Below are 15,914 nucleotides of genomic sequence, written 5' to 3' on the forward strand. Positions count from 1 at the left end.
AATCAGTTCATGAAGGGAGGAGGGAGATGGTTGAAGAGACGGTAAAACCAGGAAGCTTTAGTAGTCAATCCAAAAATTCCTAGGCATTTTTTTTTTTCAGAAGAACTTTGGGGACAAAAATTCTACCTGCTGTGTGAAATTGTAATAACAATAACATCAATAATAATGTCACTTATTCCAAAATCACTGGCCAGGTAAACGTGGTAAGGTCTGAAAGTTTATTTGTGATTGGTTTCTCTTAAGTCACATCCTTTTGTGAGCATTTTACAAAATGGCAAGCTACCTAACAATTCTCCCCATGGTGTTCACAGTAAGGAGAACTGAGTCTGACAATGGCGGATGCCAAGTTTCTAAAGATAGTTATCTAGCTAGGGAGGTCAAGTCTGTGTTTGGGAATCTCTCAGCTCCTTCTGTTGCCCTGGGTCTCATTCCTAGCATTTTTGTCTCCTCCTCCAGGGGCCTACTCTCTGAAGTAGTGCTGCAGTTACTTCTCACTCCCTTAGGAGTCAGTGTTGGCAAGTCATCGCCTCCCTGCTTCCCTTCCGCCTTCTATCTTCTAAAACTGACTTCCATTTTGCAGAGAACTGGAGAAAATTAAGAAGTCACCAAAGTCAGTGGGGATTGCTTTGGTGGAATTTATATATCATGGCAGATGAAAATAAATACTAGGATAGAGAATGCTTGGTGATCAAACGAGCTTGTTTCTACAGAGTTGGTTCCAGTCTTTGGTTGTGCTGTGGATTTGTAAAATGTTTTGGTGGACTATTAAATGTAGCATGGACTCTTAGAAATAGAAATGCATTGTTATGGAATGAGGTTTTCATAAAAACCTCACACATATATACTTATATACTGTCATAAATGTATAAATCATATATATATATATACAGACATATATTGTCACACTTACACAATACTTATTACTATAATGTGTTTTGGGTCATTCTGCCATTGTGAGTTCATTCTTTTTACTTTTTTTGGGGGGGGGAGAGAGGGTACGGTCATGGGGCCTGAACTCTGGGCCCGGGCACTGTCCCTCAGCTCTTCAGCTCAAGGCTAGCGCTCTACCACGTGAGCCACAGCGCCACTTCTGGCTTTTTTCTTTTTTTTTCCTTTATGTGGTGCTGAGGAATCGAACCCAGGGTCTCATGCATGCAAGGCAAGCGCTCTACCACTGAGCCACCTTCCCAGCCCCAAGTTCATTCTTAAAAGCTATATATTTGGTATGTATTAGTACAGGGGCTTGAATTCAGGTCAGGGAACTCTCTTTTAGCATTTTTTGCTCATGGATGGCACTCTACCCTTTGGGCCACTCCTCTGCTTCCGGATTTTTGTTAGTTAATTGGAGATAAAAGTTTTGTGAACTTTTCTCCCCAGGCCAGCTTAGAACTGTGATCCTCACATCTCAGCCTCCTGAATAGTAAGGGTTACAAAAGCATGAGCCACCTGTGCCTGGTTGCAATGATAGATCATTAAAAAAAAATACTGTGTTTTTTAAATCAAAACCCACATCTCTTCAGAAACTAAACAGAAAAACTCAGTGAAAGAAGGCACATAGGGGTGAAAACCATGGTCACTTGGAAATTCATATACCAGAGGCAGAAGGGAGGTGTGAAATCTTTCACCATGAATGGTGTGAGAGCAGACTCTAGGCGACCTGGGATGGAATAAGGTCTGTGACTCTGACACTCTTCCAAAGGTGCCCGAGGAAGAGCTCTCACCGTTCAGCATTGCCTAGCTTCAGGAGGGGAAGGGAGAGAGCTCAAAGCCCACACTAAGGGGTGTGGCTCAGGGATTGGTCCAGGAACATCTCCAAGCCATTTGTAGATGGCAGGAATCCCAAGACCCCAAGGAAAAAGCTACTTCAGAACCAGGTTCTGAGAGACAAGTGGAGAAAACCCAAATCGTCGCATAGGAACAGTGAAAAGGGAGAGAGAGACCTCATTTAATGTGTTTGTCTGAAAGCAAAGAAAACCCCAAGTCACAGTAAAGAATAAAAAGCCAAGGATTTGGAGCTGATGCACTGCTGATCAAATACCACTAACAGAATCATCTGAAATTAGTTTAACATATATTTAAGTTAAACGATGTGATAAACTATTCATATGGGGAAATAAATGATGATAAACCAAAATAAAGCAAATGTGAAGTGATATAATGGAAGCAGAAAACCAACAGCATGTAATCATTCAAAAGACTGACACAGACTACTCTGTTCCTAAAGCGACCCCAAAGAGAGCAACCAAGCGATGGTACCCAGACTGCACAGGGCAGTCAATGCCCAGAGTGCAGGCGAGTCAGCTCAAAGGAGGAAAGCCACAAGCACCCAGAGGCAGAGCAGAAGCTCAGCGTCCAAGCATCAAGATTCTCATTAGGAGAGAATTCACGGATTTGTCAGGGAAGTGATATTTTAAGCAAAGTTGCCCGAGAACTTCAAAACATTGGAACAAAACAAAAAGAGGTTCATTCAAAGAGCATACCACATGTTAAGTAGAATAAATAAAATAAAAATAAATCCACACCTTATTGTGAAACCAGAAATCTACAAGATAAAAAGGGAGGAAAAAAAAGAGAAAGAAACCAGAGAATGGATCTCACCCAGAGAAGTAATCTGTCTGCAGACTTTTCATGTGTGATCGTAGACACCCAGGACAAGAAGAAAAAGGATAATGTGCAGAGAAAGAACGACAGTCATCCTACAATATTCTACTCAATGAAATGAAAATGCAAGAATGAACATTACTCTGATAAATGAACTGAACGTCTTCAGTTGTTGATGGCATCTGCTTCAAACAGACTTAAAGAAAATTAGCGGGAAGGATTTAGAATATGTTAACAATTAAGTCCTAAAATTGATACAACCTGACACTCAACGGTGGACTCAAATCCCCAAGCTCCTGTAGTAAATTGAAGACTGCATAAATTAGGGAGACAGGTCGGGGGGCGGGGGGGGGGCACTATCCCTCCACTGAAAGTGATTTGTCAAAAATGTCTCCATATTCCTAAATCCAAGAGTCATTCTGCCATCTTCTGCTGGGTTACTAGAATCTGAACATGTTCTCTCCTCATCAAGACTCACGGTGAGGCTCGATTCTTCAATACGATGATGGTGGTGAAGAGTTTTACAAAACCCTTCAGGAGTAATTGTCAGTGGGGCTCACCCTCATCTTGGCATTAAGGAGAGCAAAAAATGGGCTGCCATAAAGCAAGGCGACGCTTTGTGTTCACTCTGCCACACAGGCCCGCTTGCTGCCACTGCTCTGCCCTCTACTGAAGCAGCAGGGGGGCGCTCACCAGAGGCCAAATGTCCAGCACTCAGCAAAAATCAAACTCATCTTTATAAGATGACTAAGAGGCACTATCAGCAGCATTCAATATTCAAATGGACAGAATGGTCCCCCTTGCCCAAATCCACCATTTGAATTCCCAGACCTCAGTGGGACAATATGAATTGACAAGGCTTTGGGAACTGACTGGGTCACGAAAGTGGGGATCTCATGAACAGAATGAATGCTCTTTTCTTTTTCTTTTTCCTTTTTTAGTTGGTCGTGGGGCCTGAACTCTGAGCCTGGGCACTGTCCCTCAGCTCTTCAGCTCAAGGCAAGTGCTCTATCTACCACTTGAGCCACAGCTCCACTTCCAGCTTTTTCTGGTTATGTGGTGCTGAGGAATCCAACCCACAGCCTCATGCATGCAAGGTAAGCACTCTACCACTGAGCCACCTTCCCAACCCATGAATGTTCTTTTCTTATGAAGAGACTCTCGAGGGCTTTCCTGCATCCTTCTTCAATGTCAGGACACAAAGAGAAGGAGCAGTCTGCAATCCAGGAGTCTCTTCACCAGACCCAGCCATGCTGCCCCCATGGTTCAGTATCCAGAAACTATGAGGAGGGAATTTCTGCTGGCTATCCGTCTCTCAGTCTGCGGCACTTGGTTACAGCAACCCAAATGGAGAGAAACAGACACAACCACTCCATCATCTTTCTTCTCTTGCCATCCTGGGCTCTAGACATTCCCTCTTGCTAGGCATTTCTCAGTCTACTTGGCTCTTTCCATTTCATCTCCCTTGCTTATCAAGTTGAGGGCTATTGGTAGAACTCTTCTCTATCATTTCTTTGATGAACTACTCACGGGGGCATCTGATTTGGTGTTTTCTATACTGGCTTTCTGCACGAAACCCTCACATTACCATGAATTGAAAAAATGAATGTCCTGAAATCAAAACTCATGATCTAACTATTCACGAATCATCTCTGCCAGGCTCTCTCGACCTGACACCCCAGACTTTCCTTGTTTTGATCCAACTCCATGATTTCCGCCTAAAGTTGTTTCTCTCACACTTTTCCAAATCTCAGTAAAGGATAAAGGTCAGCTTTTCAATTATTCAGACAGAAAACTTTGGGCTCACCCTCTCCACATCAGCCAGATCATGCTACAGCCACCAGGCTGGGAAACCCCCGCACTGGGGTCCCGCTCACGCCTCTGGTCTCTCTACCTCTCCTGTCTCCTCCTCTCCCTACTCTGTTCCCACACACTAGCCAGCGTGAGTCTTCTAAGCACACGTCAGGTAATTTTGGCAAACATCTTCCATTCATATCCACTCAAAATCTCCCAAACACTTAGCTAACAGAGTAAAAACCAAACCAAAACAAAACAGAAGTTCTTGCAAAGTAGTCATTTGTGACTTCCTGGAATCTATCTTCTTTTCCTTTCCCCTTCATTCACGATGACTCTGACAGCCACGTGTGGTGCATCCGGTGTCATGACTTTTGCCCTCACGTTGCACCCAGAACGGAACTCCTTAGTTCTTTACTCCAATGTGGCAGCCCCAGAGAAACTTTCCACGATTATCGTCCTTAAAATCTGCAGCACCCTCCTCCCTCCATGCCCCGCACGCCCCCTCACCCTTTCTCCACATGATGTATCACTGTCATACTACATGTTCTACATATTTTTCTAACCAGTTAGTAAACTCCATGAAAGCAGGGATTTTTTTTTGATCTGTTTCATTCACTGCTTTAATAATGCTTGGTATATATACCAAAGGAATACACATTTATTGGATGGTGAATTCTACAAGTATTCCCTATAATGACAAAAGACAACATTTCACTCGTTATCTTGCCCATGTAATTGTAACCCCTCTGTATGGTATTTTCACAATAAAAAAAATAAAAATAAAAAAAGACAACATTTATACTTAATAGTCCAAAATGATTGGGCTGGGAAGGTGGCTCAGTGGTAGAGTGCTTGCCTTGCACGCATGAGGCCTAGGTTCGATTCTTCAGCACCACATAAGCAGAAAAAGCTGGAAGTGGCACAGTGGCTCAAGTGGTAGAGTGCTAGCTTTGAGCTGAAGAGCTGAGGGACAGTGCCCCGGTCCAGAATTCAGGTCCCATGACTGACCAAAAAAAAAAAAAATTAATTTCAGGTGGAGTGTGGGGGCACAGGCCTGTAATCTCATCTCAATTGGAGGTAGAAATTAAAGGATCATGTTTGAGGCTAGCCTGGGGAAAAGTTAGTGAGACCCTAACTCAAAACCAAGCCTGATATAGTGACACATGGCTGTAAATACTGCAACTCAGGAAAACATGGCTTAGTTAAGAGCAAGGGACTCTACCTGAAAAACATGAAAAGCAAAAAGACTGGGACATGGTTCAACACTGGCCTTGCATGTGCAAGGCCCCATGTTCAATCCCCACTACCACCCCACACCAAACTGCCAACTTCCTAACCCGTGCAATAAAATAAGTAAAAATGAGTACAATTTCAAAAAGAAATAAATTTTATAATCTATACAGGATACTGGCATCTGCAAAGACATTTCAAAAGTTACAACTGACAAGTTGTCAAGTCAGTTCAAAGGGATACCAGACCAATCTTCAAAAATCAATGTTTACTAATCAATATATTGTTAATAGAAACATTCATAGAACGTAACAAACAGACTCTAAATGTATTTGGAAGACTAAGGGGCAAAGTATAACTAAGACATTTCTGGAAATAAAGTGAGGCTTTCTGTCTTATCATCAAGAAGACAAATGAGAACATCACTGGGGCGTGGTTCAATAAAATGATTAAGGGCTGTGTCTCTCCAAATTCATATGCTGAAATCTAATACCAGCTTCACGTTATATGGAAGTGAGGCCACAAGGAGACTGATAGGGCCTGGAAGGAGTGGTCTTCATAACGGCGACTGTGCTCTTAACAAAAGCGTTGTGAGACAAAGCACAAAGGGAGATAAACCAAGGCAACCGCGATACTCACAGGACTGTGCTGGAAATGATCCGTACAACTTGGGGAGTGCTGGGAAAGGAAAGAGGGTGAAAAAGGAGGGAGGGGGTAACAAGTTCAACAAGAAATGTACTCTCTACCTTACTTATGTAACTGTAACCCCTCTGTTTATCACCTTGACAATAAAATTTTAAAAAACACACAAAAAATAGCTCTGATCTTAGATACGCAGTGTCTAGAAATACAAGACATTGTTAAATTACCAAGTTTCTAGTATTTTTAGCAGCCCAAGCTAAGATAGAACCAAATTTTCATCTTTTCAGGAATAAATTTACAAAAAATAGTGGTAATATTTTATGTCTATCTATCTCTCTATCTATTCTTTTGCAGCTAAACGATAGTTTTCTAGCAAACAGCTTGAGGAGATTTCAAAAACTGTATTAAATGGGAAAATAGCTTCAGAACATTAAATATAAGATCATTAACATAATGTGTTAAAAAGAGTATGAAGAATTGTAATCCATAGTTTTCTGGGTAATTTGTGTATTAAAGGTAAAAAAAAAGAAGCATGAATTGGATCTATGGTTATATTTTCTGAGAATAATGAAGGAAATATAATTCAAGATTTTGATTTTATCAGATCATTTCTTTAAAAAAGATCTGAGGGAAAATAAAATCTGAACATTTAACTGGAAAACAGTTCAGGGCATGAGAGTATTGATTATATTATCTTTTGTACATACCTGCATTTCACTTTTTTCTTCAGAAATAAACATACATAAAACCAATATGGAAGTCCTTATGTATATGCTAAGATTTTATTGAGAGATTCCATAGCTTTCTTGGGAGCTAAATATCTTAATTAAAAAAAAAATCACTTTTGAAGCCAGGCACTGATGGTTCATGTCTGTAACCCTAATTACTCTGGAGGCTAAAATCGAAGGATTGCAGTTTGAAGCCCACCCAGGCAGGAAAGTTCCTGAGGTTCTTATCTCCAACGACCTGCCAGAAATCCCTAAGTGTCGCTGTGGCTCAAAGTGATAGAACACTAGCGTTGAACAAAAAGAGCTCAGGGATAGTGCCCAGGCCCTGAGTTCAAGCTCCACGACAAACAGACTGACAGACAGACAGACATAAATAAATAAAAAAATAAGTTTTTAAAAATTTCACTTTTGAATAATTTGGAGTTAAATCTCATCGGGATGCTCATTTATTCTGAAGATTTCTAGAGAAGTTGCGGTTCAAAATCAACAGAGACAGACCCAAATAGTATTAGATTAGCAAGTCTGTCTACATTTCGGAATATAAAAAAAAAATTAAGGGTAAATGCTTTCTTTGTGCTTTTTGGAAGTAAATGTACATGTTGTACGATAAACATCTTTCTGGGGGGAAAATGCAATGCACTGATTCCTTTTGTGTAGAGAAGCTCAATCTTTTTTTTTTCTTAGCTGTTTTTTTCTGAGTGATTTACATGTCCCCATATACCAGCTGTTCCGCATTTCATCTATGCTACAGTCTAAACTTCTGGGCCACCCAGCATACAGCTATCTTGAAGAAAAACAGTCTCCTACCACATTGTGCTACATAGCTACCTCAGCCAAAGCACGAGAAGGCACACCATCTGAGAGGTTCCAGCCAGAGCATCAGAGGTGCTGAGCCTGGCATACTGGGCCACACTGTGGAAGCCCCATTTGTCACTGCTTCCTGGGTAGCAGTGAATTAGTAGCACTACAGGGAACTGCCTGAGGTTTATTACTAAATTCAGAAGGGAAGAATCTGTGTGCCTGCCATACTTTTCTTTCCCAGTTTCTTTCTGATGCCAGTTTTGAGGAAAACAAGTTAACCTCCCCCCTTTCTTCTTGGTATTTTAACATAATTTATTATTGCTTCAAGTCAAACATATCATGAGACCAGAGACACAAGACTCTGAAGGGAAAAAACAAAAAACAAAAAAACCCTTGCATAGAGTTCTCATGGCAATCACTAGATCAAGGTGTGGTTGACGCCACTGGCCAATAACTTCTAGTTGCTCCTTTGCCCTCCAGAGGTGTATTTAGGCATCCCCAACTACCCTTTACTTACACTTCCTTGTCTACCTACCTGCTGTCCCCTCACCTTCCTGCTTACATCTTTGAGCCTGTGTCATGTCACTGATTTTTTCACCCATTAGGTTCTCTCTTCAACCCAAGATGACCTACTACCGCTGCATCCATATGGAACCTTCTTTTCCATTATCTTTTCATTTTTTCTTCAAATAGTTATACAAAGAGGTTTCAGACTAACGCATGTTGATCAGAGTCACTCCTTCTATCTTTCTCGACTACCCCCAAACTCCCCAACTTTTACCTCACTGTGTTTCCCATTCCCCTGCCCATCTCTTCAACTGTCCTAGTTCAGTTTCCCCATATGTATATTGAGTCTTATGGCGGTATTTATACACCTTTCCTCTTTTTATTCATCTCTCTCCCCTCCTTGGAGTTCCCTCCCCCTTGGTCAAGCCTTGTTTCTGCTTTTTGATATTCATGTTGTTGAACTGGCAGACAATTTGTTCAAAAGGAGTGCAACATGACAAGACACATCTTATTGTCATAAATAAGACGGATGGATGAATATATGCCAGGAAGAGACCTTTAATTCCATCTATAGAAAGTCTGATTGAGACTGAAGATCTTAAATCAGCCTGAGGTAAGTTCTAAACCAGACTTGATTCAAAGTAAGGCTGAGCAAATCTTTGCAACTTACAGAAACCACAAAGGTGTGGGGATGATTAGACTGAGGCTCACATCTGTAATCCTAGCTGCTCAGGAGGCTGAGATCTGAAGATTGTGGTTCTAAGCCAGCCTGCGCAGAATAGGTGCCTCTAATAAACTGCTCAGAAAAAGGCAGAAGTAGTGCAGTGGCTTAAGTGGTAGAGAGTGATAACCTTGAGCACACAAAGGGCTCAGGAACAGTGCCCAGGCCTCCTGAGTTCAAGCCCCAGGACTGGCAAAAAAAAGAAAAAGAAATTAAGAAATTAAGAAATTGAGAAATTAAGAAATTGAGAAAGGAAGGAAGGAAGGAAGGAAGGAAGAAAGAAAGAAAGAAAGAAAGAAAGAAAGAAAGAAAGAAAGAAAGAAAGAAAGAAAGAAAGAAAGAAAGAAAGAAAGAAAGAAAGAAAGAAAGAAATTGAACATATAAACTCCTTAGGTCAAAATCTTTGCACTATCAGTAAATGACCATTCCCCCCAAAGGAAATACTGCAGAGTGTTGCTCTTAATGTGCCACCAAGCTGGAGGGGCACATATTCCCAGGATACAGAGGATACAGATGTCTTTCTACCCAGTCCCTTCTTACCAGAGATCACTTCCTGTTTGGTGGGCTTTAAAGATTACACACTTTCAGTGGTTAGCATTGTCCTATCTCAGGGACTGACACAAAAGCTTACTCAATTAAGAAAGATGAACAATTCCACTCATACCACTTGCAAGGTTTATCATATGTAAATGAGCAGAGTCCCAAGTGACTCATAGTTCCCACAATCAAGCTGTTATCCAACAATCAAACTTTATTGTAATTGTAGCCATCTTGTCCTGTTTAGTGAAAGCACGCCATTCTACCATATCCCGGTTGACTCAGTGCTAAGTCCCCCAAAGTGTTTGATAAGTAAATCACATTTTTTAGTCTCTCCTGGGTGGTATGCGGGGAGCTGGAGGAAGGAGGAGCAGGTTTCACTGTATACAACTCCCTTGTCCATTCAACGTTCCTGCTCACAACCTGCATCAGCAAAGCCAACATCTGTCTGTGTCACTCAGCAAGCTTTCACTGTCATTTCCTAGTGGATCATTTCCTTATCCAAAAAGAACTGTCTCCAAACTAGCTTTTGCTTTGGGTGGGGGCAAGTTTTCATTGCTTTCCCTCCCACATCATCATTTTTATGACTCTATCAAAGTTACCCATTTTTAGGAAGCAAAGTGGTTTATATGAAGAGCTAAAGAATCAGAACAAACATGATTTTGTTTGGAACTTGGGCCCAAATCTATCTTCCTCAATGAGTATGTCCACATACTGCTTTCCCCTAGTTGATATGTATTGCTTCCCGAAGTGTGACATCATGGTGTGTCAGCAATTCTCTCTTTAAGTTTACCTTATTTGCATATATGTAGATATATGTAAATGTATAAAAGGTTGCAAATTATTTCTGCTATGCTTTTATCTACCCTTAAAGCAACTGCATCAGGTCGGTATCACCCTTCCCTCCTCCAATATAAAATCTACTAGACATTTAAATGAATTATTTGATTCATTTAGGACACCTTACACTGCTCAGCTGGCAGCTTTTGTCCCCAGGTCATTATTGCTGTGGCACATGACACCGCCAGTACCCTATTCCGTATCACCTTCTGCTCATGACTCTGCACCGCCACCAACCTTCCACTTGCTTCTTTTGCCTATGTTTTCACTGTGTGGGGCTCACATGGGTCACAGATCTCTGCTCTGCACGAACCCTGCCTTTGATTGTGAGATGAGAAATGCCATTTACTTCACTCTGTAGTTACAAGGAACAGCGAAAAATGCGTATTGCAACATTCTGGGGGCTTTCATGAGTATTCCAGAAAACATTACGTATCATTCTCTAAAATTATCATGAGGAAAAGGCTGATTCCTGTGCACTCACTCTGTTCTGCTGCCTGCATATGCGTGCTCTCTCTCTCTCTCTCTCTGGCCCTCTTCAACCTCAGTCCAGGAGATGCAAATGAGCTTGTTCCACTCGAGAAAGTAGTGTTAGCATCTGCTGCCTTTCTGCACTCAGCTTGAGGCTCATGGCCAGGCCTTCCAACCCTGTGGGTACAGAGAGTCTCGGAGGGTTTGGCAGCCCGGGTCATGCCGGGTAACAGTGCATATGGTCAAACTTGAATAATGGGCTGTACCTTGTACATATGTCTGGGCATATGTAGAGAAGCCCTGTGGTGCAGGTGGCACACTAGGGTCAGGGACTAAGTAGCAGACATGTGATGTGACCAGGCAGCCACACTGATATAAGGCGAGAAGACAGCTGACAGAAGCTATGGACAGAGAGAGGCCTTCCGGCTCACAGGTAGACAGCATCCAGCCCAGGTGACCATGCCGGCCACTCTCTGTATCCTCCCTTCAACCCACTGCTGAGGCTCACAACTGTCACACCCATTGAGTCAGGACTTGTACATCAGTCTTCTGGGACAAAGAAAGGCAAGGAGGAGGAAAATATTCTGGAGGCACAAATGGCAGACACTGAGCAATGAGGACTGCTCTATGGGTCCATGGTCCTGTCTGTCCTGTTTGTTCCTGTGCTCTGGTACTAACAACAAGATGTCCTGAGAAAGGCCTAATTCTCCTGACCATATGTTGCTACTTGTAAAGCTCAGATTGCAAGAAAGAGGAAAGCGAAACTCAGATCTACCTCAAGATGCATTCCAATTCAGACATGTTTTAGGATTACTAAAATGATTATTTTATGTTGCTTGTAAAATAAAAATTAGAGAATTATTCCAGCATTTAAAAAATTCTTGAGGGTGAAATAAATATCCTGAAGAGAGGAGCAGTTCCTACTTAGGAAGACCACTGTACACCATTTCTTACACTTCTAAAGCTCTGGCTTGTTTTGTAACATTTAATTTCCTTCTGGCTGTTCATTTAGACACAATCAGCCCAGCCAAAACTCTGCAGTGCTTTGTGGATCCCAAGGCAGTGTTTCTGAGTTTTAACAGACTGGTAAAATCGATTCAGCATGAGTCTATTTCTCTTAATAATACATTTCCTGCATTTTGTTTGGCTCTCATCCTTGTTTTAATGAGTCACATAAAATATATTATTAACAATACTATTCATTTCAACGGCTTTCTCTGTGGAAAACTCCCTATTAAATCAGAATGGGAGTCAGACACACCTGGAAATCTCAAATTACCATTTTGATAAAATTGTGAAGTTCAATGAAAATACAAGTGTCTCCTAAATTCTGCAACTGTGAGACAAAAGCTGCCATCCCAAACTCTAGAAGTGCAGAAGCTATGAACATAATCGAGCGCATCAGAAACGCCTACGCAGTCTTAGTAAATTGGATATTGCTAGAAATCTTTATTCTTACCATTGATTGGTTTGGTAACAATTTGAAAAGGATTTCTGCATATACAGCAATCCGTGATTAGCATGAAAATGAGATTGTTTATTAGTTAATTGACTGATCGTTGTCCGGATGGAAACGTCAGTAGGGGAAGGGAGCTGAAGTTTATTTTCTGAGCTTTTCTTTTGGAATACACTGTTACGAGGGAAGCTTAGGGAAGAAGAGTGCATCATCTGCTCCCGTAGTGCAGTTGAGCATAAAATCATGGCTCTTCTCCCTTGATACAGATCAGGCTGGAGAGGTAAATTGGGCTGATTATTTCAAATGGATGAATTTACAAAATCATGAGTACAAAACCAATGTAAATAAATGAGTCCATACCTTTTCCAACACTTAAGAGTTTCACACAGAGTAAATTTAGAATAGTTTTACATAGATTAAATAGCCTTACATTACAAAAACATAATTGGAGTCAAAATTCCATTCTTCTTTGGCAATCGTGGGTAAGCCTCATTTAATAGCGACATAATTGACAGAAGAAAAAAAATTAAAACTGAATGGAAAAAAGTGAAAAAAGGGTTCTTTTAAGTAGAATTAATGTACAGCCATATAGAAAGAAATAAAAGTCCATTAAAGCATTCAATTCTGTTCTAAAACACCCTCTAAATTTATTCCAGGTACAAATCCAAAAATTAAAATTATGCAGTATGATAAGGAAATGGGTACTTTTTTTATAAGCAAGGAAAAGGGAAAGTCTTGTAAACCAAGTTCAAATTCTCAGAAACCAAAAAAGGAGAAACATTTTGCACAGCAGAAATGAAACATCAACACCATCACATAATTAATAGACAAACAGCAAAAATAGGAGAAAATAATTATTAGTTATAGTACAAAGGGTTAATTTCTAGGTAATAGAGAGTTCTTGAGAAAGACATAACCAAAATCCTAATAAAAACTTGAAAGAATGTATGTACCTATACATATATGCATATATTTGCATATATATATGCATATATACACACACACAAATATATGATTTGCTGAAAAGTATATAATTGTACTTTAACATAAGAAAATAAAGTTTAACCTTGTACAAAAAATAAACACAAAGAACTTCCTGAACATCTATTTTTCAAGTATCAAAGTTATGGATCAAAAGCTTAACAACAGGTTCTATCAGGGCTGCTCTGGTGAAGTAGCTTTCATACACTACAGGAGAGGGAAGATACAATTATTTGGTCCTTACGGATGGACATTTCACAATGACTAACCAAAATGTCATGTTCATTTACTCTTTGATCTAGCAGATCCTACCTCCAGGAATCCACTACAATGATTCATCTCTACAAATAAAAAAAGCACATACACACAGGAGCACACTCTCCTGAATTATGGCAATAATATAGGATTGGAAATAAGCCAAATGTCTACAACGATGGGTCTGGTGGAATAAACTGATATGTATTCTGTGGGTGGTGTTAACCAAACCCTCTTTCTTCCTGCATGGAGATTTTGGTTAATGGTCTCACACTGTACTTCCTGCACTTTGATAAAAAATGGAATGCCAAGCCAGGCACCGGTGGCTCACACCTGTAATCCTAGCTACTCAGGAGGCTGAGATCTGAGGATCACGGTTCAAAGCGAGCCCAGGCAGGAAAGTCCTTAAGACTCTTATCTCCAATAAACCACTAGAAAACTAGAAGTGGCTCTAAGGCTCAAGTGGTAGAGCACTCGCCTTGAGCTGAAAAGCGCAGGGACAGCGTCCAGGCCCAAAGTTCAAGCCCCAAGATCGACAAAACAAACAAACAAACAAACAAATAAAATAAAAAGATGGAATGCCAACTATGTTTTTTTTGTTCGTTTGTTTGTTTTGGTCAGTCGTGGGGCCTGAGCTCTGGGCCTGGGCGCTGTCCCTCAGATCTTTAGCTCAAGGCTAGCGCTCTACCATTTGAGCTACAGTACTACTTCTGGCTTTTTTTCTGCTTATGTGGTGCTGAGGAATCAAACCCAGGGCCTCATGCATGCAAGGCAAGCGCTCTACCACTGAACAACCTTCCCAGTCCAGTTTTTGTTTTAAAAAAAAGACTCCAACTTATAAATTGCCTCTGTACTTGGGGGTCATAAGTGAACGACAAATCCCTTCCCTCTACATGGCAACTTACGTGTATACCTATACGGTACTGGAGATGTTGGCTTCTGTAAGAATCAAGGTGCCTCCATACCTCTCCCCTCCTCACCCCTGCTCTCCCCACCCCTGCCCTGTCTTCTCTAGGGGTCATCTTGCCTTGGACATATGTCACCTGGGATAGTGAACTCCTGCACTGCCTTGGGCTGTGGACTAGCAGGAACCTGGCTGCTCCAAGGAGTCCTGCTCAGAGCAACGGCTGCTGCCCTTGGGTCCTGTCCTTGATCGCTGTTAGCAGTCTGAACAGTTAGCCCGGCCTAAGGACACTCTCTGGAGGGCATTTCCATAAAGCAGAGAACTATGCACCTGTAAAACAAAAGAAAGCCTTCCGTGTACCACGATGCACCATATGTGCTGAATGAGGAATAAAAGGAACAATGTGTATGTGTGTGTGCATGTGTGCCAATATAAAACAAAGAAAATCTGGCCCCCAAACATACACATGCACACATATCTGCTTACTTTTAGACAAAAAAGTGACAAAGAAAGAATAGGCCAGACAATGATAATGGTATTTATTTACAGAGGGCCTGAGGAACTGAATGAATAGAAGGAAGTCAGACAATTAGAAGCACATTATCTCAGAATGTAACTTTTTATAGCATATGCATATAAACATATGTTCTGACTTTTGAACAATATGTTTCATATTCCATTAAAATTTAAAATTTTTGAAACTGAACAGAGATACAAACAAAACTAGTACTTGTTAAATTAATAGTATCATTCTATACAGATGAATTGCTTTAAGTGATAGGGAGATAGACGCAAAGAAACCCTCCATTGACCAGAGCAGAATTTCTATTAGTAGTAATACTGGAATTGTCACAGGAAACCACATATTTACATAGTATTTTACACAGAAAAGTATAAAATACTATGCAAATATAATATTAAGAACCAATATGTTCAATATTTTCTAGAAAAAAAGAAATATAAAGTTATAAAATTGTAATATTGTTACTGAATCAGTACTTTTTCATAAGACCTTATGGTTAGGAAATAGGTTTCTTCAATCTCTACACTGAAATATCATAAAGCAATGAAATTTTATAGCATGTGGATCCTGAGTTCTAATCACCATTGCCTACAAAAAAGGAAAACAGAGCTCCAAGGAGCTAAAGGCCGGATGGTAGAAATTTATCTGGCATAGAAGGCCAAAGGTTCACATACAAAGAAAGCCAATTTAAATTTGCCAAAGTTAGAGTCTTTTAAACATATGAAATAATGTATAATTATTTTAACATATTGAATAAATTAAATTTAATGTCTACAATAACACCAAAAATGGGGATTTTCCTTCTTAAGGAAAAAAGTCAGTTAACAAATGTTGTGGGAATGAAAAATGATAGAATATCATTACCTATTTCCTAAAAAAATAACTGATTCACTGACTATCAATGAACCATCAAACAAGAA

This window comes from Dipodomys spectabilis, unplaced genomic scaffold, assembly GCF_019054845.1.
Source record: "Dipodomys spectabilis isolate Male_0828 unplaced genomic scaffold, ASM1905484v1 ptg000001l, whole genome shotgun sequence".
In the NCBI taxonomy this organism is placed as follows: Eukaryota; Metazoa; Chordata; class Mammalia; order Rodentia; family Heteromyidae; genus Dipodomys; species Dipodomys spectabilis.